Source organism: Rhinopithecus roxellana, chromosome 15 (genome assembly GCF_007565055.1).
Source record: "Rhinopithecus roxellana isolate Shanxi Qingling chromosome 15, ASM756505v1, whole genome shotgun sequence".
Classification (NCBI taxonomy): domain Eukaryota; kingdom Metazoa; phylum Chordata; class Mammalia; order Primates; family Cercopithecidae; genus Rhinopithecus; species Rhinopithecus roxellana.
This window is the reverse complement of record NC_044563.1, coordinates 126,420,803-126,446,693: the sequence shown is the minus strand read 5'-3', so window position 1 is coordinate 126,446,693 and position 25,891 is coordinate 126,420,803. Positions and strand designations below refer to the sequence as shown.

The 25,891-nt window shown below is 44.5% G+C and overlaps 1 long non-coding RNA gene across 1 annotated transcript; it reads left to right on the top strand.

Annotated features, from left to right (window-relative positions):
• Positions 1-21,333: 21,333 nt before the first annotated feature.
• On the top strand, positions 21,334-25,055 carry LOC115893456. Its single transcript, XR_004053446.1, has 3 exons — positions 21,334-21,426; positions 21,547-21,649; positions 24,507-25,055. It is a non-coding gene; the product is annotated as an uncharacterized LOC115893456 (long non-coding RNA).
• The last annotated feature ends 836 nt before the right edge of the window (positions 25,056-25,891 follow it).

Sequence of the window (25,891 nt, the reverse complement as noted above, 5' to 3'; positions counted from 1 at the left end):
TTGGCATTGTCATTATGAACATTTTCTTGTGTCTAACATTTTTATTAGTCACATAATATTTCAGTGATTGTATTTCCTATGGTTCATTTAACCAAACTCCTATTTTTATTCATGCATTTAGGGTGTTTACTTTTTTTGTTATTAATAATGTTGGACTGAGTATCCTTGTACATTCATCTTTGAGTCCTTGTCCAATTATTTCCTTAGAGCAAATTCCTAGAAGCAGGATTACCCATTTAAAGGTCTTTCACGTGCTGTGTCATGTTTTGTTTCAGAGAGAACAGAACAATTTCCATTTGTACCAAGAGCGAATAAAGGTACCCTATGATCTTCTTTATAAATAACACTGGAAAAGATCATGAAGTTCCCAATGTCCAATATCTGAGTTTTATCAGATACTTCCCTTTATGAGGCTAAAATGAGAGCCCTGGGTCCCTTTGACGGGGAGGGCACATATTCTCAAAGAGGGGAATCTGGGCTGCAGAAGACTTGTGATTTTGACTTGACCCAGCTAAGTATTTTCAGGAAATTTGTCCTTCATAGCCCCAAAGTGCAGCATGAAACCAGCCAGCATCCACAAGCTCCCTGCAGTGAGGGTGTACACCACTGGCCTCCAACCTCTTACCCATCCTGTGTTCTCGATGTCTCTGCCCACCCTCCCAAAGCTCTAGTTTTAGTCTCACAGCTCTGGTTGCCCCAAGCCCCAGCTCCAGGAAGATGACAGAGGGATCAGGCAAGCCCTGAGGTGAGTGGTAAGATTTAAGGGCTTGTCTCTGTGAAAGAGAGAGGACAGGTCGCTTGGGCGTCTTGAGGAGGAAGATAATATAGTATCAGCAAAGTTCTTCCAGCTCTGCTGTAATTAGGAACAGTTTCCTTTGTACTCTTAGAAAACAGAACTCCCCCCACCCTCAAGCTAGGTGGGACAGGAGGTGGGGCAGGAGAGTGAAAACAGAAGGCCTATTTGGCCCCCTTTCCTGGATTCTGTTTAAAAATAGGTTCTGGTCACAGATGACCAAGGACCATGAGCTGAACTTCCCAATCAATGGAACCAACACAAACGCTTGTGCCCACTGGGCCAGGCTGGGCAAAAGAGCTCACTCCAGAAAACATTAGTGGGCCTTGATGAGAGAAATGGGACAGAATATGGCAGTGGTTATTTATTGAGGTGTGTGTGGACCAGCAGCAGCTGCATCATCTGAGAGCTTATCAGAAATGCAACTACATGGGCCCCACTCAAACTGCTGAATTGGAATCTCAAAGGATGAGGCCTGGAATGTGTGATTCACCAAGTTCTCTATGAAGCACTTGCGGACCGGAGTTCTATGCAGAACATGGGTACTGGAGTTTTCAGTCTTGCCTTTATCTGCCATCCTGTGAGATACTAAGCAAGCCACTTTCTCTCCTGGCTTTACGTAAGGATAAGTAGACTTGATACTTTTTCCTGCAACTCTCTCCTTGTTAGTGTAATCATCTAAATAAGGTATGCATGTGTGTATACATGTGTCTATGTGTATACATGCACATGTATGTCTGTGCATATGTGTGTGTACGTTTTGTATGTCTGTGTGTGTGTGTGTGTGTGTGTTTACTTTGGTTCTTCTTTTCCTTTTACCTTCCATTCCCATGAGATAAAGAAAGCTTATCGGAAACAAAAACTCAGAGTCAAAACCAACCAATGACGTTTACTGTGAAGTCATCTGAGAAACAGGATCTTGAGGTGCTCTAAGGAGCTGCCAAGCAGCTCCTAGCAGGATAACGGGTTCTGGAGAAGCAGGACACAGGTCCTTACAGACAGAAGCACAAATAAAATACCAGTTGGATTAGAGGTGATTTAAATTTATGGATTTCTATCAACTTTATCACTTTAGAAAGTGCTAATTCCAATTGAAATATGTTTTCTTTTCTCAAAATTAACTGGTTGAGCTTAAGTTTCAATAAAATATTGCTATCTGAGTTTTAAGGGCTATTAAGGATTCATCACATTAGTGAGGTCCATTTGTTTTAAGATATACTGTAGAGCCAATGTGTCTGGGTTTTTGAGTATAGGCTCTAACGGTTATAAGTGAGTAACCGTGGGCAAGTCACTTAACCTCTCTGTGCCTCAGTTTTTTCACCTACAAAATGGAAATGATAATAGTGACTAGCGCAAAGTATTGTTGTGAGGATTATATGGATTTAATATATGCCAAGGTCTTTATAATAAACAAAGACAAGTACTGGTATGAAAACAGACACATAGACCAATGAAACATAATAGAGAACTCAGAAATAAAGATGTACACCTAGAAACATCTGATCTTCGACAGAGTCAACAAAAATAAGCAATGGAAAAAAGACTCCCTATTTAATAAACGGTGTTGGGACAATTAGCTGGCCATATGCTGAAGAATGAAACTGACCCCTTCCTTTCATTATATATAAAAGTTAACTCAAGATGAATTAAAAATTTAAATTTAAGACCTTGGGGCCGGGCACAGTGGCTCAGGCCTGTAATCCCAGCACTTTGGGAGGCCGAGGCAGGTGGATCACCTGAGGTCAGGAGTTCAAGACCAGCCTGGTCAACATGGTGAAACTCCATCTCTACAAATAATACAAAAATTAGCTGGGCGTGGTGGTGTGTGCTTGTAATCCCAGCTACTCAGGAGACGGAGGCAGGAGAATTGCTTGGACCCGGGAGGTGGAGGTTGCAGTGAGCCAAGATCATGTCATTGCATTCCAGCCTGGGAGACAGAGCAAGACTCCATCTCAAAAATAAATAAATAAAATAAATATAAAATTAAAAAAATTAAATGTAAGACCCCAAACTATAAAAATCCTAGGGAATATCATTTTGGACATTAGCCTTGACAAATAATTTATGACTAAGTCTTCAAAAAAAATTGCAACAAAAAAATGGAAAAGTGGAAACTAACTTAGCTAAAGAGCATCTGCACAGCAAAAGAAACTATCAACAGAGTAAACAGGCAACCCACAGAATGGGAGAAAATATTTGCAAATTGTGTATCAACAAAGGTCTAATATTAAGAGTCTGTAAGGAACTCAACAAGCCCCCCCCAAAAAAACATTAAAAAGTGAGCAAAGAATATGGACAGACACCTCTCAGAAGACATGCAAGCAGCCAACAAACATGAAAAACAATGCTCAACATCACCAATCATCTGAGAAATGCAAATCAAAACCACAATAAGATACCATCTCACACTAGTCAGAATGCTATTATTAAAAAGACAAAAAACAACAGATGCTGGTGAGGCTGTGGATAAAAGGGAATGCTTATACACTGCTGGTGGGAATATAAATTAGTTCAGATCCTGTGGAAAGTGATTTGGTGATTCCTCAAAGAATTTAAAAGAGAACTAACATTCGGCCCAGAAATGTTATTAGTGGGTATATACCCAAAGCAAGATAAATCATTCTACCAAAAAGACACCTGCGCTAGCATGTTTATTACAGCACTGTTCACGATAGCAAAGACATGGAATCAACTCATCAATGGTGAATTGGATAAAGAAAATGCAGTACATATACATGGAATACTATGCAGCCATAACAAAGAATGAAATATCCTTTGCAGCAACATGAATGGAGCTGGTGGCCAGAATCCAAAGTGAATTAATGCAGGAACAGAAAAATAAATACCAGATGTTCTCACTTATAAGCAGGAGCTAAACATAGGGTACACATAGAAATAAAGATGGGGGCCGGTCATGGTAGCTCACGCCTGTAATCCCAGCACTTTGGGAGGCCGAGGCTGGCGAATCACTTGGGGTCAGGAGTTCAAGACCAGCCTGGCCAACATGGCGAAACCCTGTCTCTACTAAAAATACAAAAATTAACTTGGCATGGTGGCGGCCGCCTGTAATCCCAGCTACTCGGGAGGCTAAGGCAGGTGAATTGCTTGAACCCGGGAGGCAGAGGTTGCAGTGAGCCAAGATCGCACCATTGCACTCCAGCCTGGGCGACAAGAGTGGAACTTCATCTAAAAAAAACAAAGAAATAAAAATGGGAACAATAGACACTGGGTACTACTAGAGGGGTGATATGGTTTGGCTCGGTGTCCCCACCCAAGTCACATCTTGAATGACAATCCCCACCTGTTGAAGGACGGACCTGTAATTCAAACATGGGAAGGGAGGCAGGTGATTGGATTATGGGGGCGGTTTCCCTTTTGCTGTTCTTGTAATAATGAGTGAGGTTTTTTTGTTTGGTTTTTTGTTTTGAGATGGAGTCTCGCTCTGTCAGCCAGGCTGGAGTGCAGTGGTGCCATCTCAGCTCACTGCAGCCTCTGCTTCCCGGGTTCAAGCAATTCTCTTGTCTCAGCCTCCCAAGTAGCTGGGACTATGGGTGCTTGCTACCACGCCTGGCTAATATGTATTTTTACTAGAGAAGGGGTTTTACCTTGTTGGTCAGGCTGGCCTTGAACTCCTGACCTCAGGTGATCCAACTCCCTCGGCCTCCCAAAGTTTTGGGATTACAGGCGTGAGCCACCGCGCCTGGCCCCTGAGTGAATTTTCACAAGATCTGATGGTTTTAGAAGTGGTGGTTTCCCCTGCTCTTTCTCCTGCCACCTTGTCAAGAAGTTGACTGCTTCCTCTTTTGCCATGATTGGAAGTTCCCTGAAGCATCCCCAGCCATGTAGCTGGGAGTCAATTAAACTTCTTTCCTTTGTAAATTACCCAGTCTCAGGAAAGTTCCTTATGGCAGTGTGAAAACAGACTAGCACAAGAGGGAAAAGGAAGAGGGGGCCAAGGGCTGAAAAACTACCTATTGAGTACTATGCATACTACCTGGGTGATGGGGATCACTTGCCCCCCAAACCCCAGCATTACACAATAAGCTCGTGTAACAAACCTGCACATGTGTTCCTGAATCTAAAATAAAAGTTGACTCTCTCTCTCTATATATAAAATATATGTAATATATAATATAATATATATAAAATATAATATATAATATGTAATGTATAATATATATATGCACCAAGCACTAAGAATGCAGCTTGTCACATTTTGGCTCTGATCACTATTCAGGTCAATTTGACTCAAGTCTCTTCTGTTCAGATTCAGAGTTGCGTGGCTTATCTGAAGCTCAGCCTTGCTGGGGACAGGGCTGGTATCAACTTTTTCTGTCATTTCTACGGCAGGATCCAGCTGCACTTGGTGCTAACTGCCTCTCATTTGTTTATGAGGTAACTGCTTTCTTTCTTTTCATTTCACTCTCCCTTCCCTCCAATTTCCATTTCTTTTGTGAAATGGTTAAAGTGCTTGACATAATTAGCTGTTAATTGTTAGCAGCTGTACCCATTATCAGTTTAATGCCTAATTAATTGCAACAATTAATGCTGCCTGTCCTGTCTTAGGAACTGTTGATGAGGGAAGGCTGGTGTTGTTGAAGTTATATCTTAATTAATTTACCTCCAATTTTTATCATTTAACTAAAAATCCCAAATTGGAAGCTGTTTTCCTCATATGAGTAATTGATGAGCAGAAGGTCTCAGTGCAATGCACAGTGGCCTGGGTCCACCCTTTGCAAGCTGGGTGTCTCTCAAAGTCAGTATCTGCAGTCGGGAAATGGAGTTTCCAGCAGCCACCTAACTGGATGGCGGGGCCCTGTGCACAAATGCACTCTTCTCTGTAAATTTTTCTGTGCTGCCTTGTTTTGAGAAAATGACAAGCCAAGAACCTCAAGAGCCAACAGCTTCTTCCACCAGACTTTGTTCAAAACTGCACTGGCGTACATATCCCATTGTAGATGACTTATGTGGGAAACTGACATGGGTTGAGCATCTTCAGGGCAAGCCTGCCTGGGTTGTGACTGCACCTCCAGCATTAGTAGGATGTTCAGTCCACTATTGGAGGGAAAACTGAATGATAAGTCCTAGTCTCAGCTTATCTAGCTTCTCCTGTGAGCCGGGCTTGGTGCCAAATGCTTCACACACAGAATATTTTTTTCCTAATTCTCACAATAACCCTGCAATGTGGACATTATTTTCCTTTCTATCTTCATATTTGTGGATGAGGAAATGAAGGCTTATAGAAATTATGTAACTGGCAAGTGATGCCATTATAGCTCAAACCTACATGATTCCAATTGTAATACAGGCTTGCTACCTTACAATCTTGCCTTTCTTTGAATGAATGAATGAACAGGTGAATCTTTTGTCACTGTGTTCTGAGGTAATCTGTCGACTTTTAGAGTCCTAGGACCCTACATCCCTTTGGGCAATCCCACTGTCTGTCATCCTGTGAAGAGGCCAATCCTGGTACAGGAGATGGAGATGGGCCAGGTGGGCTTTTGACTTGGCAGTGGGATATAAAGGCAGGTGGCAGAGGCAAGCATAAGAAACAGGTCCCTCTCTTTGAGTCTGGGGGAGTCAGGAAATAATATATACCTCAGCTATGGGAGGTGTGCTCCAGGACTCTGTGCAGGACAGAAAGCTTGTCCTTGTAGCATGACACAGACCAGGACCTAGGTGGGGGACATGACCACTATAAGACACCACTATGATCTTAGGGCTTAAGCTCTGACAGGAGCTTTGTTTAACATCCAGGTGTGTGGTAGGCTAAAATAATGGCTCCCCAAAGATATCCATATCCTCGTCCCTGGAACAAGTGAATATTACTTTATATGGGGGGGAAAAAAAGGACTTTGCATATGTGATTAAGGATTTTAAGAAAAAGAGATTATCCTGGATTAGGTGGGCCCTAAAAACAGTCGTATTTGCCCTCCTAAGAGGGAGGGAGAGGGATATTTGACATTAAAAGAAAAAGAAGGCCGGGCGTGGTGGCTCAAGCCTGTAATCCCAGCACTTTGGGAGGCCGAGATGGGCGGATCACGAGGTCAGGAGATCGAGACCATCCTGGCTAACATGGTGAAACCCCGTCTCTACTAAAAAATACAAAAAACTAGCCGGGCGAGGTGGTGGGCGCCTGTAGTCCCAGCTACCCGGGAGGCTGAGGCAGGAGAATGGCGTGAACCCGGGAGGCGGAGCTTGCAGTGAGCTGAGATCTGGCCACTGCACTCCAGCCCGGGCGACAGAGCGAGACTCCGTCTCAAAAAAAAAAAAAAAAAAAAAAGAAGGCAATGTGACTGCAGAGGCAGAAATTTGTAAGTGATGCAATCACAAGTCAAAGAATGCCAGAAACCACCTGGGACTGGAAAAGACAAGGCAGGATTCTCCCCTAGAGCCTCTGGAGAAAGCATAACCCTGTTAGCACCTTGATTTCAGCTCAGTGATACTGGCTTCAGACTTCTGGCTTTCCAGAACTCCAGAACGAAGAGAATAAATTTCTATTGTTTTAAGTCATCAGGTTTGTGGTAATTTGTTAGGACATCCACAGAAAATGAATACGCCAAATTTGTTTTCCTTGTTATAACACTTTTATGTTATCTCTAAGTCTTCAGCAAAGTTTTGTTAAGCATTAAAAAATCTAAGAGAAAAAAAAGAAAAAAAAAAGAAATTGTGATGAGAGCTGGAGTTTCTTATCTTCAGAATTATCTGGTTGAGAAACTTCTTGGGGTAAGCATACAACTCATTATGATGACTTCAGGGCGGCAAATTTAGGATTAGGTCTTAATGCATATTTAAGAAAATACTCAAATACTATGTAGCTTAAACAAAGAAGTTGTTTACTTTTTGTATAAAATAAGTCTAGAGTTAGGCAATCCCAAGCTAGTGGGGCAGCCAGCCACACAGATTGTCAGGGACCAGTTCCCTTCTAATTGTTCAAGTGTACAGTCCACATCCTCGTGGTCCAAGATGACTGCTAGAGTTCCAGGCATCACATTTGAGTTCCAGAAGCAGGGTGGAGAAGAAGACAGAAAGAAGGGTCCGCCTTGTCACTCTTAGGGAGGCTTCCAGGAAGTTTCTCACACATTTCTGCTTATATCTCTTTGGCTAGAAATTAGTTTCATGGTAACACAGCTGCAAAGGATGATGGGAATTGGACTATTTTTACCCAGGTGACAATATGCCCAGTTAAAAAATTAGATCCTATTGATGAAAAGAAGGGGAAATGGATATTTGGAGGCAACTAGTCATTTCTATCTCACCAACTATTCAAGTTCTAGACAGTGAGGGGGAGGGATATAAATTAAATTTTAATTAACTAACATATGGGCTTTTTTTTAAGACCTCACCTGGAGTCGAATTTAGTTCTGAGGTTGCAGTGTAGTCTAATATTTGTGCAAAGTATCCAGGCAAGCATGGATAGAATGGCTGTGGGTCTGAAAACCGTAAGGAACAGGAGAGGAAACAGGTTGTTTAGGTGAAAAAGAGGTTTTTTTTGTTTTTTTGTTTTTTTTTTTTTTTGGTAAGGACAAAATGATCTGTTTTTCAATAAATTCCTGTCCTGTGGATATGAAAATGAACTACATCTGTGATAAGATAGAAGGCGAATGGGGTGGAAGGGAGGCCAATTTTAGCTGAATAGGGAAAAGAAATTTCTAACAACTGAAAAGCCGGCAATGGTACAGCTGCCTCTCGGGGACGTGACTCCCTTTCTGGGCTGGGAGCTGCCGGGGTGCTGGGAATGAGCCTAGAGCAGGGGCTGGACTGGATGACTTCCCTCTGATCACATGACTCAGTGGGGAGGCCCTCTAGGAGCTTGTCAAAGATCACAGTGGAGGACACAGCACCATGGGGGTCTGTGTCTAATTAAGAGACCGATGAATGAGGCTGTCAGGGAGAGGGAACTTTCCATGCCCCAGGGTAATAAAGCTACAGTTGTTGCTGGGCTGAGGCCTGAAGGTCTGTGCCAGTTTCCCAAAAAATGAATATAGGGAGTGTGGCTTAAGCTTGGTGCTGAGCCCTGAATCTGGACAGCCCAAGGTGGGAGGGGCCCAGGATAGCAGGATGGCGGGGCCTCATTTTATTTGCCTCCTGCTGTGCTTAACTTGGTAGGGGCGGTTAGCCAGTTCCCAGCATCTTCTGAGACAAGCCCGGCAATCCGAGGGTGTCAGGGCCAAAGGCGAGGGCCGGAGGGGAGAAAAAAGCCTGGATCTTTGCTTTGACTATATCTGTATGCAATTACAGACTAAAGTCTTCGGGACTTCATGCTGAAGTTTCTCCAAGAGGCTGTGACTCGGTGCATGACTGTAGGCTATTTTGTGGATGTTTAAATGATGTTGGCTCTGTTGTGGGGTAATCATAGGTAATGCACTAATGAGAGCTGCCTTTCTAGCCAGAAGAAGCACAGTGACATTCCTTCCATGAAATGATGGCTTGTCCCCACTGTTGTGAGCATATAGAGAACAGGAAACATGTATAAGGCTCTGTCTCAGGAACCTGTGGTGGTCTGGCCTATTTTTGTTGCAAGTGGCAAAAGCCACCCCCCGAACTAGCTTGAGCAGAAAGGAAAATTTCTTGCCTCCTGTCACCAGAAGTAGATCTGGCACAGTGGGTTCAGGAACTCACACTCTGACACTGGAGCTCTCCTCTTGCTCTGCTTGGCTTTGTTCTTTTTGCACATTGGCCTGGACTCTCTGACCTCAGTCAAGCAGTCACCTGGAAGAGATGGTTCCAGGAGCTCCAAACTCACAGCTTGCATTCCAGCTACCCCATGTCTTCATCTCCCCTCTGTTCCTTAGCCACAGGCCAGCTGTCTCCTAGGCAAGTGTCCTGACCAGAGAGGGTCTTTGGAAACAGGAAGACCCTTAGCAGGGAGTGTGTAGAGAAGTCTCAGCATGGTTTTCAGGGACTTCCATGCCTTCCTTCTTCAGTTGCCCAGGAGTCTGGGAAGGTTAATTTGTTTATATGCGAGCAGGCACTTTGCTAGTATTTCTGTTAGCAGTGCCAGGGCTCTGGAAGGGCTTAACATGGTGGCTGCTCCCAAGCCCTGGACAGGAGTTGCAGCCAAGGAACCCATCACGTCTCTCTGAGTGGGCCTGAGCTCCTTAGTCTTTCCCGTCACCATTCCTTGCATTGGCCTGACCTCAGAGCCCTCAAGCTCTGGACCCAGGCATGACCACAGGCCCTTTGCTTACTGTGTGTCAGCTGCCTGAGGAGGACCTTTGGTCTCAGCCTGTAGCTGTGGCCCCTGGAGCCTATTTTGGAATCCTCCCAACAAAAACAGCCCTGTTTTTGTTCCTCCCCTGGAGAGAGCTGCTTCGACAAATGCTGAGATGCTGTTTGTCTTCTCAGGCTGGATTGCAGGGTCACAGCCTGCTCCACTTGCCTAAAAAAACCATAAAGTCTGAGGTTTCCCTTTGGGACAGGACCAGGGGCACGGGATTTAAAGGGATTGGACATATCTATTAAGCAAGAGAGATCTCAGTAAGGCTTGACTTCTAAGTTGCTACCATGTGTTCCCTGTGGTTTTTGCCTGTAGGAATTGGGGTTCCTCATGGTAAGCAGTTGAAGCCAATTCTGGCTGACACAGCAGGAAAGGTTTAGTAACAGGATGTTGGGTGTCTCACAGAATCAGCGGAGCCTGGAAAACCAGGCCCCACGCTACACGTGCAGAATAATGTTCCATTACACGTGGCAGAACTGGCCTCATGAGAAAACTGCTGTGGCCGCCACTGCCGCCAACTGGATGTTCTAATTTGCATCACAATTTGCCAGGAACATGACCATTGTCACCACTGCTGCCTTCAGTGTCCATGCCACATGTGGCCCCGGAATGTCACCTTATCATCCCGGCAGCTCCTTGGCCACCTGCTTGTGTCTTGGCTGCAAAGGAGGCTGGGAAAGTGACTGTTCTTTTTTCCACTTTTAGGAGGCAGGATGCATAGGATGGAAAATTCCTCTAATGTAAAAAGGGTGTTTAAAGGTGCTGGGCAGCCAGGAAACTTGACAACGGCCCACCATACCAGCTGTGTAAGATGTGTACCACATCTTTGAGGGGAAGCAGTTTGCATGTAATTCAAGGGTGCTGCCTGAGATGGCTGATGCAGTGACCGCATCCTCAGAGGGGAGTTATGGAGGAGGAGAGTCCTCCAGGGTCAAGTCATAAGTGAGAAACACAAGTTCCCGGTGCAGTGATGGGAGGTGGGGGCTTGCAAGGGAGTTTCAGTGACGATGTCTGGAGTCTTTCCTTTCTGCATCTCCAGGGAAAGATGAAATTTGCTGTGAGTCACTCTCGTTGGTCCTAGCTTCCAGCCCTGGGTTGCTAGACTAGAGTAGCAGACTTTCCAGAGTGTGTTTTCCTTAGAGTCGATTGAAGCAAAATGCTGGGCACCCATCTAGGATTCACCTAGAAGGAATCAAAGGAGAAAGGTAACAGAGTTCAAAAGTGGGACTTAACCCAGCAATGTAATCTCTCTTAAAAATACCTTCTTCCTGTCATTCTCAGCAAGATGTGGCTCCCACAGAGTCTTGCTTGGGGACTGGGCTATCCAGTGCCTGAAATGGGGGAGGGGAGGTGTTTCCAAAAATAAAGCTGACATTTATTGAGTGCCGTGTGTCAGCACTGTATGGAGGGCTTTACACAAATTATCTGAGTTAATCCTCATAGAAACACCATGAAGTATGAGCTATTATTACCCCTGTTTTACAGTTGAGAAAACTCAGGTTTAAAGAGGATAAATAACTCCAGTAATGGTTAATCAGCCAGTAGCAGAGCTGGGATTTGAATCTTAGCAGCCTGACCTGAAAGCCCATGTTGCTCAATTGTCTCTCTAGGATCTTGAGCTAGAAAGTAACTTGACCTCCCCAACATGAGGCTTACATTCTCCTTGGCTCTTCTAGAGTTCAGTCAAAGTTAGAAAAGCTATGCTGGGTAGACCTATCTGTGCTAGGTCCTGCACACAAATACATAATCTAAACTTCCAGGGGGGCAGCCCCTTCCTTAGTCACACAGCCCATCATCCTCAGATGCTTCAATCTGAGGTCCGACAAAGTCAATAAGTGTGAGCAAAGGACGACCAGGGTGTTGAGTTGAGACTGCAGGCAACACCTCCCTGTAGGGGTGTGAGGCTCTGACTATCTAGAGGAGAAGCAGGAAACTGCCCACATCAGTAGGTGGCTCCAGATATCTAGGGAAGAATGAAAAGAGGGAATCACTGAAAAGGAGATAAATGGAGAATAGAGGGTTGACTGGGAAAGACTGAGGATCCCCCAGGGATGTCTCAGTGGGTTGGAGGAATGCCCTCAGGCTGGATTAGACTTCTCTCTGGAGCCCCTGCCTCCACATGCTTTCTGATTGTGTCTTTGGGTGGTTGCATCCTGTACTGTATGACTGCACATTACACAATAACAAGGGCGAGTCGTGGGATCCTCCCTGTGGTAAGTGCTCAGCACATGTTTGTTTACTGAGATGAATAAATGAGTCCTATTTTAGGGACAGCAGGGATTTGGGGAAGTGGAGAGAGATCCAACCTGAGGAAGGAAATCCTTACAAAAACAAAAGTCCTCTTTGAGATTAGGTTCTGCATCCAGGCTGGGCAGATCTTGTGGAAGTGGAGAGAGATCCAACCCGAGGAAGGAAATCCTTACAAAAACAGAAGTCCTCTTTGAGATTAGGTTCTGCATCCAGGCTGGGCAGAGGCAGTCCTGGAGAGGTGAACACTTGGCAGGTGGCTATGCTGCCTGCAGCAGGGTCTGCTGCAGAGCCCTTCCCACTCCACGGAGGCTGCTCATGCTCTGTGAACCCCTGGACGACAACCTGCCTGGAGCCAGAAGCTGAGACTCTTTCCATTCTTGCTTCCAGGGAAAGAAGTGGGTGAACTCTCTACTCCGGAGTCTGAAAACTGTCAGGAAGGGAGGTATAAGTGGCACCGGGGTGGAGAAGTACAGAACATCAGGAGTCATCCTGGCATGCTGGAAGAAGCTTCAGTGCCAGAGTCTTCCATTCAGTAGACATTTATTGAACATTGAGGCTATATCAGACACTGTGCTAAACACAGAGGTGAGTGAGACAGACAGCCCTTGCTTTCATAATGGTTATAACTGGGTGGAGAAGACAACGCGTGCACACTTACAATGTAGTCTGAAAGAATTATGTTGGGGTGCTATGGGAGACAGAAGATAGCCACAGAATCCGGATTTGGGGTTGCTGGGTAGTGACATCTAAGCTAAAACTATGAGTAGGAATTGGCTAGGAAAAAGGAAATATTATGGCCTGAATGTGTCTCCCCAAAATTCCTATGTTGAGATCTAACCCTCAATGTGATGGAATTAGGAGGTGGGGCTTTTGGGAAGTAATCAAGTCATGAGGGTGGAGCCCTTATAAAAGAGGCCCCAGAGAGCTGCCTTGCCCCCTTCTACCAGGTAAGGACACTTGAGATGCATGCCCTGTATGAACCGGGAAGTCAAACCTGTTGGCACCTTGATCATCGACTTCCCAGCCTCCAGAACTTGGAGAAATAATTTTCTCCTGTTTATAAGCCACTTGGTTTATGGTCTTATCTCACAGAAGCATGAACTGACTAAGAAAGGCAGCAAGGGAATAGGAAGGTAGTTTCAGACAGAGGGAGTAAAAACCTGACCTATTACAGGATCCGAAATAGCCCAGTCTAGCTGAATGTGAACTCTCAGTGGTAACAATGGTGAGAGGTGTGTCTGCAAGACCTGGTCAGCCACGACGAGGAGCTTAGGCTGTCTTGATATAAACTGAAAAAAGCTGTGGCTCCATGTTTCTTAGTTTCTGTATAGAGTTGCATTTGGAGAAGAGCAAGCCAATCAACAAATAATTTAAATCTTTATTGAGATCTCTCTTTTTTTTTTTTTTTTTTTTTTTTTGAGACGGAGTCTCGCTCTGTCGCCTGGGCTGGAGTGCAGTGGCCGGATCTCAGCTCACTGCAAGCTCCGCCTCCCGGGTTTATGCCATTCTCCTGCCTCAGCCTCCCGAGTAGCTGGGACTACAGGCGCCCGCCACCTCGCCCGGCTAGTTTTTTTTTTTTTTTTTTGTATTTTTAGAGACGGGGTTTCACCGTGTTAGCCAGGATGGTCTTGATCTCCTGACCTCATGATCCGCCCGTCTCGGCCTCCCAAAGTGCTGGGATTACAGGCTTGAGCCACCGTGCCCGGCCGAGATCTCTTAAAGAATGCTAAGAAGAATCCATTTCACCCACATACCACTTCTCAGAAATCCCCCCTTTTCCTCCCTAATTGTCTCACTTCCCACAGCTTCCAAATCCCAAACTGTTTCTCAGCTCTCCTCACTTGGTTTCCTTCCTCTCTCTTTTGCCCCTTGCCCCTCGCCCCAGCCCAGGCTGTGTGAATCTAATGACTGAGTCAGCTTAAAACAACATTAACTCAGAGCTTAAAACGTGAGCTTGATAAACCTTTCTCACCCTAACACCAATTCCTGATTTTATGTGAGTAGGAGGAGCATCTTTGCATTTGGACTTCCTCGAGGCCATCACACACCCTCCTGATGCTTCCACTGTGATCCAGACAGGGTAGAAATGAAAGTGATCTGGGAAGACATAACTCAAAAGAAACAAAAATCAGAGGCCAGATCCCCAGGTTGAGCCATTAAGCCAAAGGGGCTGGGAAGAGACAGTAAATCCAGACATGAGGCCACTGGATAGAAATGGGAAATGACATGAAAGCAAAAAACATTTCAAAATGGGAAAAGGTGGAGCCAGGAAAATCTCCCTGTACTGTGGAGGGTAGCACTAGAATTTTTACAAGGCAACTGCAGCCTCATGACCTGTGATGGAGGGAAAGAAGGCTGGTGATGGTAGCCAGCCAGCCAGCCTGCTGAGTGGCCCGTGGTTGTACATTTCAATTCCTGCAGACAGAGAAACAAGGGGAGAGAGAAAAGAAGGGGAAAGGAGGTGAAAGAGGGGAAGGGAGGAAGGGAAGAGGGAAGCAGAGGCAGAAGCAGGAATAGAAACCAGGGGGAACAGAGAGGCAGCTTGTCATTCCGGATTCTACCAGAGCTCCATCACAAACTGATAAAAATCACGAGTTAGGACCTTGGAGAGAGTCCCCCAAACTCAGTTGCCTTGGCCACCTTCTCTGATGGCATTTATATGAATACATTGCATTTATTGAGAAGGCCAACTTTTGTTCTACCTCCTTTCGGGGGGTTTCCCCTCTCCCACTGCCTCCACAAAGGGCTCATAAATGCAAGCCCCAACACCAGCCAGTTTCTCGGCCTTCTCCCCAAGCCCTTGCTGTTGGTGGTCTCCTCGCCTGTTCTTGGCCTCACTGTCCCAGGCTGGGTCTTAGCTCCTGGCTCACTGAGAGCTAGACTTGGCCAGCTCCCATCCTTGTTGATTTGGGTGACCCTACTCTTCCTGAGTTTTTAAGCTCTGGATTCTTGAGGTTTTATGCTCTGACTACTCTTTGGGTTTTGGGAAGCCTCTGTTGTTTCAGATGAGAAGACCCCACCATGGCTATGAATCATGGAACCTTCTAGAAATAACCCTTTCTCGGTCCTGTACTTTATACTGGGATGTGCAGATCTGAGCATGGGAAAAATTGGGCTGTAGAAGGCATTTTTTTGGATGAGAAGATCCTTTAAACTTGCTGGCAAGGGGTTGAAACAGTACCTCCACATTTGAGCTCAGAGATAACCCTGTGAAGAAGTCATAGTTATCATTCACTGAACACCTACAACAGTCGATTCTTGTTATTTGTAGGAGTTGCGTTCTGTAATGTTTCCGCTAATGTTGAATTTGCCAATAATGAACCATTGCTTCTAGGGGAAGTGCAGACCTGTAAGCCTCTGGTCACATGTTCCTCAACCGATCCATACATAACCTTGTGTGTGTTTCTGTTTAAAGTCACCTTATTTGATATACATTGTTGGTTCATTAACATTGAACTCATGGCCAATAGCACTAGAACTCACGCCTGAGTGAAGTTTACCTAACACACATGTATTCTCCCTAAGGCACTTCACAGCCTTCTTGCACATAGGAATTCTAGAAAGTGCTTTAGCATTACACTTGGTGGCCATTTTATATAGTAGAATCACCAAAAAAAAAAAAAAAAAAAAAAAAAATGGTACTAAATAGACCATGAAAAAGATACTTGTTAGGTGAGTGTGGTGGCTCACATCTGTAACCCCAGCACTTTGGAGAGCTGAGGTGGGTGGATTGCTTGAGCCCTGGACTTTGGGACCAGCCTGGGCAACACGATGAGACTTTGTTTCTACAAAAAATTAAACAATTAGCAAGGTGTGGTGGTGCGTGCCTGTAGTCCTAGTTATTCAGGATGCTGAGGTGGGAGGATGGCTTTAGCCCAGGAGGTCAAGGCTGCAGTGAGCCATGATTGTGCCACCACTGCACTCTATCCTGGATGACAGAACCAGACCCTGTCTCAAAAATAAAAAAGGACATTTGTTTACAGTATGAGAGCTGAAACGAGAAGGCAGAGCATCCCCTTGCTCCATCTCAGCTGGGAATGTGCATGTCAGGCTTCTCAAAATTGTCACTGCTCTGTGCATGCTTGCAAATGACCGCAAAAAGTCTTCGGGCATTGATTTTGGGGTTATACATAAATGTAAGCGAGGAGGTGAATTTGCAAATATGGAATCGGTGAGTAATGAGGATTGATTTTATGTGCCAGGCGATGCTGGCGAGGTGAGAACCGATGTGACCCGTATTCTGCAGATGTTCTTGGAACTTCTGCATCTGACCCTCCTTTGGGGCTTCCTAGGATCCAAGGCCAGAGGGGAGCTTTCTGGCTTCCCAGTCTGTGTTCCAAATGAACCATTTCCAGGGGTTCAGCTCTTCTGAAGGTGGAGGAGTCACCTTCAGCAGGACTCACCTTCGTATTTAAGGTGCAGAACACCAGCAGCAGCTCTGTTTGTACTGTACAAAGAACAGCCTCTTGTAATTTGGTTCTTTTTGAACAGTTGCTAATAATTTTGCACTCAATTTCCATTTAAATGGAAACATTAACCTCTGGAGCCTGGAAAGGAGCCTAGAAGGGGCTCATAAGTACGGCTCTTATCCCCACGGCTCCGAGTGTCCCAGGGGTCAATCCAAACATACTTATAAATCACTCTCCTCAATAGATGAGGGGTTCACTCCTGTTTTGAAAGACCCTTGTCCTCCCTCCCAGTACAAAGTTCACTTTTTTGTTTACTCACCTGATCCAATGTCTGGAAGTTCTTCCTTAAGTCCAACCTGAAGCTTCTCTGCTGGAACACAAGCCTTCTTTTTCCTGGATCACGTGCAGAAGAGACATTAGAAACACACCTCCTGAGCTGATAGTGAAGCTCCTAACAAGTTGGGCAAGTGACCCCAGGTAGAGGCTGGAACAAAGGCCAGGGATCGTCAAAAATAGCATTTTGTCAACCAGCAACAAGAAGAATCCAAATGATCCCACATGAGTCACAAAACATTTTCACGGATATTATTCTGTTTTATTTTTGTAATTCCTCTGTGAAAAAAGTATCTCACTTACCTGATTCTACAGATGAAGCAACTGGGGAATAGAGTTAACCCACATCAATTACAAATTGGCAGGGCTGGGGCCCCAGAGCCCCTAGCCTGCACTCTGCAATGATTGTGAAATTCTGAGAGGCTGGTCAGCTTCTGTGTCAAGAAATTAATGATATTGATGACATAACCTAGAATTCAGTCACTGGGTATCCCTAAATCCTCCAACTTCCTACTCTAAGATATCAATCAAAATTGGTCTTCACTGCCCCCTCACATGTGGCAGAGAACCCATGCTCTTCCCAGTCTTTGTCCTGCGTGGCCTGCACCCTAAGACCTTGAGTTACTTTTTTTTTTTTTTTTTAAATTATGGGTTCTCACCTTGCATTTTGTCTCCTGCGTTGGATCTCCCTTTTTGGCAGATATTATCTTCACTTATGGAGAGGACGAGCAGGGGTCTACAGATGTGAAGTGACATCTGCTTGCTGTATGTGGTTGGGTAGCTGGGATGCTGCACAAATGCCCTGTGGGAAGGGTGGAAATTCAGCCATGCAGCATTTGCCAAATCAGGAACTATGAGGTGCTACATCCAACCAGAATATTCTCTTATTTATCTGTGCAAAGAGGTGTCTTCTATTTGCACAAAGACACCTTTTATAGGCTAGAGGTGGCCCTGAGGAACATATTCAATGTCACACATCCAGAAAGTCTGTAGCCAGAGTGGAAAGCCAGCTCAGCTTCCATCATCTGGTCTCATGTGCCCTTCTTTCTCCTAGTGCTCAGCTCCTGGAATGGGAGAGAGAGACAGGGGGAGGTGGAGGTGGAGGGGAGAGGGGAAGGACTGACTCCCTGTTTTCAACTTTCCAATCACCCTCTTCAGCCTACTTATCTTCTGTTTCCAATAATGAAGCAATCTTTTTGGTCAGCACCCTCCACCCCCATTCTTTTCTACCACTTGCAGTATGTATTCTAAAAATAGCAATAATTAGACAAGTCTGCCCATCATTCCAGGTCTTTCTTGTCTTTGTTTAAATTCTGTTGGTTTTATCGCCTATAATTTCTGACTGATCTGGAGGAACCTGAGCAGTGTGCAGCGATACGTGTGCAGACTATGATTAAGTGTGGGTATGTGTGTGTGTGTGTGCATGTGTGTATATGTGCATGTGTTCACATATGCATGCTTGTATGTGTACATGCCTGTATGTATGCATTGTGCACATGTGCAATGTATGTGCATGTAGTGTGCATGTGTGTGTATATATATATCTGTGTGTAGTGTGCATGTATGTGTGTGTGTATATATGTGTGTAGTGTGCATGTATGTGTGTGTGTATATATCTGTGTGTAGTGTGCATGTGTGTGTGTGTATATATCTGTGTGTAGTGTGCATGTATGTGTGTGTGTATGTATATCTGTGTGTAGTGTGCATGTATGTGTGTGTGTGTATATATATCTGTGTGTAGTGTGCTTGTGTGTGTGGTGCATTTACATGTGTGTAGTGGGTTTTGCAATCAGGAAGAGGCAGAAAGGAGTGTGGAGCCATTATCTGTTGTTATGCATTAGTTGTCCCTCTCAGGATCCTTGACACACAGGGACCTTCTCCTGGATGTTGGTGACCCAGTCAGGTACTTTCCATTTGCTCCTCCAGATTCCCTCTCCAGCCTTCTCAGCTCTACTCCCTTTCCTGGGGCTTACTTGATGGATCACAGCAATGGTTCCTTGCACTCTTGATTTCTGTCAAGTTTAGCCAAGGAGGAGTGCAGGTGGTCAACTGGAGGAAAAGGGGCATGTAGGGTCAGGGAATTTATTCCCCTGGCCTCTTTCCTACAGACTTGCCTTGGGCTGGTGGCCTTCCTTGACCATTACCCCTCTCAAGGAAGCCCTCTCTGCAAGCTTATTTCTTTTGGGTTCTGGTCACTGCCCTTTCCTTTATTCCTCTAGATTAATGTATTCTCCCTTTCCTCCCATGCCCTGCCTACATTTCTGTAAACAGTCTTTCATTAAAGCCTCCTCAAGTAGTCCTAATTTGAGTGTGCTATGTGTTTTCTGTTGGAATCCCGACTGATACAAAATTCTCTTGGTCACTGCCATTGGCTAGTTAGATTGTAACCCATATGGTGGTCTCCATTTGTCTCTGTCCTTCAATATCTGTGTCTGGCCCCTACCTCTGTGGAGGAAAAGGTTGGGCAATAAGCTTTACTATTTCTTTAGCTGAGCTATTTGGTACAGGCTGCTGCTTCTCTGACCAGTGGAGCTGCCATTCTGCTGGGAAGGAGGGTACCCTCTCTCTCCTGCCTGTTGCAAGTATTTCCTCACCTATTTTTCCTAAAGGGTACATCCACTGGATCAGTTAGATGGTTTGAGAAGATTTTTGCTCAGGAATCAGGTATTACTACCCTGGTCAATTGTCTGTCTTCCTCATTTCCACGCTTAGAGCAAAGCCTTGCTGCCAAGCTCTCTGGAATCTTCTACACCGATGCTGCGGGGCCTTCGGTGGATTTCCAGCCTTGACCACGATGTTACTCCTTTCCTCCCTATTTTCTTTTAATCCTTTCTTCCCCTGATGTACTGCTTCCACTTATTTTTCTCCTCAGACATTACCTCTTCCTAAAGAAAGAGCAAAGCCCATGTTCATTTAGCACTTCCTTTTTTTTTGGGTAGGTTTCAGTCTTGGTATTGTAGGGGAGGAAAAGCTTTTTTCTGTACCCTCTTATGTCCTGTACCTGGGGATGGGCAAATTAAACTGATGGAGGACAGATTAGCAAGAGAAAAGAAAGAGCTTACTTATGTACACAAAATGTGTACACATGGACACTCAGTGATGAGTACTCAGTGATGTGTAACTCAAAGGGATGGTTAGAATTTGGAGCTTGTACACCTAATTTAGGAGAAAGGGTAGGGAGAGCAAAGGCTTCTATGGGAAGGACAAATAGGTTTCTTTAGGAAAGACAAATGAGTTTTTAGGAGAACAAATAGGAGGTAAAGTTTAAGATAATGTTTGTTTATGCAGGTGTGAGTGGTCTTTCTGTCTTCTTTACAGCCATACAACTCCCCCGGAGAGGAGATTTATGGGAGATTTATTCTTGGTTTCTCTCCTGGGAATAAACTTACCCCAAAGAGGGAATTTATGGCAGTTCTCATTTCTCAGAAGTATCTCTGTTGAGTCAGATAAGGGAAGTTCTGAGAAGTCTTCTTTCTATATCTGTTGAATCTCAAATATCTTCAGCTTAAAATAATCTTGATGCCAAGTCTAGGATTCTGAGTGGGTTCACACAGTGTACATTGCAGGTTAGTAACTTTTCCCTTTGGCCTGCTTTCTACTGGCTCTATATGGGAAGGATGGACCCTGGCCTCAGTAGCTACTGGTTCCACAGGCAGATGGGGAAGAAGGGCTGAATTCTGGGCCCATGAATGGAAGTAATGTGGTTTGTGGTGGAGGTGCTGGGAGAAGAAGATCCATTTTGAGTAACGGCTTGTTTTTCCCTGCTAATGTCTTCTAAGTTAAACATGTCTCCCTACAGTAGGGATTAACTTCCTTCCACAACCTTCACTTGGGAAATTATATTCTCAGCAACTTAATTTCATCTTTATTTCTTGTGAAAATTTTCCTCCTCCTGTTTTGCATTACATGGCAAAGCTCCTTTATATTTCATGATAATTGAGGGTGTTGTTTCTGAATCCCTTCTTCCAAATTCTAGGGTGGAGAAATACATTTTACTCCACTATAAGGGCCAGAGGGCAGAGGGCCTGTGAAGTGAGAACACTTTTGTAATGGTCAATTTTATGTGTCAACTTGACTAGGCTCAGTTGTGTAGTCAAACACCAGTCTAGATATTGCTATGAGGGAAGTTTTCAGATGCGAATAACATTTAAATCAGCAGACTTTGAATAAAGCAGATTATCTTCCACAATGTGGGTGGGTGTCATCTCATCAGCTGACAGACAGGCCTTAAGAGCAAAGACTGAGGCTTCTGGAAGAGGAAGCAATTTGGTCTCAAGATTGCAACAAAGAAACCCTTCCTGAGGTTCCAAACTGCTGCTGCCTGGAGGAATTCAGGCTCAGGCTGCAACATCAGCTTTTATCTATGTCTTCAGGCTGCTAACCAGCTCTACAACTTTGGACTTTACAGCCACCAGAATTGTGTGAGTTAATTCCTTAAAATAAATCTCTCTATCTGTCTCTCTATATTTATATCCTATTGGTCTGTTTCTCTGGAGAACACTGACTAATATCCTCTTACTGTCCATTGCCTTCCTTAAAAGAGTTCACAGGGTGTGTGTTTCTGCCAAGTCACCTGTCCTAGGAACAGAGAGCTTCGGTTAAGTCTCAGGAGCCCAGGAGAAGACAAGGGGATAAAGTGGGCAGGTATGTGTGGGTAAATTCATAACTAAACTTCACACTCCTAAAGATGTAACAACGGTCACCAAAGTAACTTGGAATACCTGGAGGGCAGAGCCACACCCTGTGTATGCTGTTTTGACTTTCAGGAGTCCTCAAATCAGAGTGAGTGGTGGTAGGGAAGAAAGTGGGTGAAAACAGCAAAGATTGGGGGAGCGTCTGGAGTTGGCTGGAGGCTCGGAGGGGATGCACAGCAGAACGCTCAGGGCCTTTCCCTACTGGGAGGAATGTGACAGACAGGAGCCCTGCAACTGTTGCGACCGCAATGGGAAACAATGAGCAATCTGGGAAAGAGCACTGGAGAGGGAGCTAGTAGTCTGGGTTCCTCACCCAGTCCTCACATGACATTTGGATCTTTTCTCTCTCTCTCTCTCTGCAGGGGCTTGCACAGCTCTGCACACCCAGCAGACACTGACAACTGCTACCCAGCTCCAGCTACTTAGAACAAGGGAATAGAAACTCTTGATTTATGCTTTTTTACATTATCACAGACCAAAGGAACTCAATGTAATTTTTAAAAAAAATCATCTGATTTAGCAAATCCCAAGCAACAGTCACCAGCTAGCCTTCCTCAGTTAGGATAAGGCCTTACTAGGTTCTGGTCAGAGAAAAAATGAGACCCAGAGGAGAGAGAAGGTTTACAGTGTGGCAGCTTGCCCACATCTGCAGCCTGGAAGGAGTTAGGAAAATCCAGCAGGCTGGGAAGACTTGGAGACTATCGATTTTTACAGAGAGTTAGCAAAATGCTGTGCATACTTTATTATTCATGATGACTTTTTCACAAGTTCATGCCTCATTCTGGTGTATCCTCTTCTGTCCTGCTTTCTTCTGCACTCATTGTGGAAGTCGATGGGGGTATGGTTCCGAAGGAACGAAAGAGAGGATCAAATTAGCTTGAGACACAGCTCTTTGGTTGACTAAGGCTAGGCTAGAACTAAAAAAAGGATGCTTTCCTTGGTCTAATCCTAACAAATCCATAATAACATTTTGTTACCAATGGAGGGTGTCCAGGTTCCTGGCATCTTGAATGAAGAAGTGGGCAAAACACGCAAAGTAAGGAAAGGATGAAGCAACAAAAGCAGAGATTTATTGAAAATGAAAGTATGCTCCTCAGGGTGGGAGTGGGCCTGAGCATAGGGACTCAAGAGCCCTGTTACAGATTTTTGGGGGGTTTAAATACCCTCTATAGGTTTCCATTGGTTACTTGGTGTATGCCCTATGTAAATGAAGAGGATATTTCCTGTCATAGCTGAGGTATTTCCATGTGATTTAGTTCTAGGAAATGCTTAGGTTTCCTGCCTTCCAGACCCTATTCTCCTACCTCGATTTGATTTGGATTTGTTCCTCTTTAGGAATTCACCCAGGTACATTGAGCACCTAGAACAGTGTCAGGCACGTGGCAAATGCTCAATAAACATTTGCTGAAGTAATGTCCAAAGTCTGGTGAGGAGTGTAGGAGGAGGCATGGGGCAGATGTGCTGCTTGCTCCCTGTGTGTACCTTGGCCGGGTCTCTGAACTTTCTCAGTCTCGTTTTCCTTTTCTGTGGGTGTGATGAGAATGACGTATCTAAATGCTAGGCATGAAAGGTGAGAATGTGGTGAGAATGATAGCATCTAAACTATAGAACTCAATCCATGGTAATTCTACTTTCTTTCCCTTTTCTTGGGAAGAGGGTAGAACACTAATATCATAATTGCCTTCAAACAAGCTGTTACCCTGTCTATACCATAAAATGTAAGCATCAGTAAATGTGAAATGAAATGTGTGAAGGAAAAAATGAGTAGGTGAGAAGGGGCCTTATAAATCTTGTAATGCAAGAGTTTGAAAATATTTTTCTTTTAAAGCAGGAGAAGTCCCTTATTAAACAAAAGCTCACGTGGAAGCCCAGGATATAAAACTACCAAAACCACATCTGTTGTGACTGAAGTGGGTGGTGGGGAGGCATGGCCTTGGGGCATTTACAGTTCTGTTGTCTCTTTTTAGGGCTTCACTCTCCCCGCCCAATTCCCCCCCTCCACCCATCACACCCTCTCTGGCCTTGGGCTGTGGTTTGCTAGTAAATATTTAACAACTGACTCTGGGTTGGGAAGTCCTGATTTATAGCATTTTCAGATTTCCCCGGTGTGAATATTTCCACTGCTTTAAGCTACTATGTGGCAAGACTGAAGGTAGAGTTGGGATTGCTGCTCAGAATTATATGCACTATTATATAGTTATTTCACCAAACCTACAATTGCTGTAAACAACCTCAAGGGTATTAAGAATTTGATGTAGTAAATTAATTGAGTGGTAAATTCTGAATATTTATTACCTTTGTTTTTAATATAATTTATCTAAGTTTATATGCCTGTAATTTAATTTTTTATAATGACTTCAATTAAGAACAGGAGAGCAAAATTTTCAAAAATTGAGCAACTGGCTTTTAGGAGCTAGTATCAGCTGGGTCCAGCATACCACTGCCTCTGGGACATCTGTTTTTGAAACCTCGGGTTCCAAAGAATACGCTTTGAATGATTGGTGTATAACTCCTAACATTAGAGGGCAGGAAAAATGAGAGGTTATGACTTTATGAGGGTCATAGAACTAGTAGTTACTTTACTCTAGAGCTAGACATTATTCCTTTTCCTGTGGTAGAGAAGCCTACTCTTCTTGCCTTCTGAGACATGCAATTAAACTATATTTCACAACTCCTCTTGCATCTAGGTGAACCACTTGGCTGAACTCTGGCAAATGGTTTTGACTACAAATGATGTGCACCACTTCTAGACTTGTCTAGTTACAAAACATCTTGTGCGATCCTCTGTGTTCTTTCCTGATCCGCAGCCATGTAGAAGAAGCCAAGTGAAGAGCTATAGGGACCTAGAAGACGGAGTCGTCACACAATGGAAGAATCCCAGATCTCTGAGTCACCATTTGGGCAATAATCTACCAGGACAGGTGCCTGAACAGGAACCCTGGACTTTGTGTGAGTGAGAAACAAACTTTTATTGTGTTAAGCCACTGAGATTTTGGGTTGGTTTTTAGAGCAGCTGGTGTTGCTTACACTGACTAATACATCTTGGAAGTAAATGATGCAAAACAATTCTACTTATTCACAGGGGGTGGTATTTATAAAGGAAAAGAATAATAGGGTGGTGTCAATGTGGAGTCCTGATAAGTAAGCAACAACAAGGAAGGGGCCCCACGTAGGGAAGAACAATTGTTCTGAGAGACTGTTAATCACAAACAACCTGCTAGCCCCACATCCTGTTCCCAAATACTTTGCTCAGTATGTAGCCCCAGCAGCATGAGTTTGTCTGCATGTAGACCCTCCAGCATGACCCTATAAAATTTCCCTCCAGCTACTGCCTCTTGGCAGATAGTCCCTTCTCTGCTGTACTGCCCACTGCTTTCTCACAACGTTATCTTTGTACTTTCTCAAATAAATCTGCCTTTCTTTACCCACAATTGTCTTGAAAAATTATTTTACTGTTCGTGATGCCGGTCTCAGCCAGTTGCACCTACAAGAGTCAGTGGTAGGGGGAGGAATTAAGTCATTCAAAGGATGAAAAACTCCATGGAGTGTAATCAAAGAGCACAGGAGAGCAATCTAGCAGACTAATTAGAGTCTGGGGGATCTTGCATGAAATGACTGTGGGAGAGAAAAATAACGATGGTATTAACACAGATGATTGTAGTGGTCAGGAATCTTCAGGTACAAATAACAGACATCAATTTGAGTCAGCTTACGCTTGGAAAAGGACTGTTATTTTAGGTACACAGGAGCATCTCACGGAGGCCAACGGCCAGAACACGGCTTCTGAAGGGTCTGGAATCAGGACCTGGGAATCACAGGGACCCTGTCACTGTTTCTTGTCTCCATCTTCATGTCTGCTTTGTTGCAGACCATCTTATCAGTGACCACTTCCTGCCCCATAGTGAGTGAAAGGTGGCTATCTCCCAGCTCCTAGATTCATTGTTAAAAGCTTAGCCAGCCACAGACTGAACTGCATCTCTCTTTGGCCTAATTCCACACACAACAAATTAGCTCTCTTTAGATCATAATTCCAGAGTCCATAAAGAGAGACTCTAGTTGGCCCAGCTTGGTCAGGTGTCCACCCTGGTCTAATGTGCTATGGCCAGAAGGTCAAGTATACAGTATGAACGTGGCTGCAAGGGCCTTCCCTCTAGACAAAGGGAGCCAATTCCCCAAGAAAGTGAGGTCATTG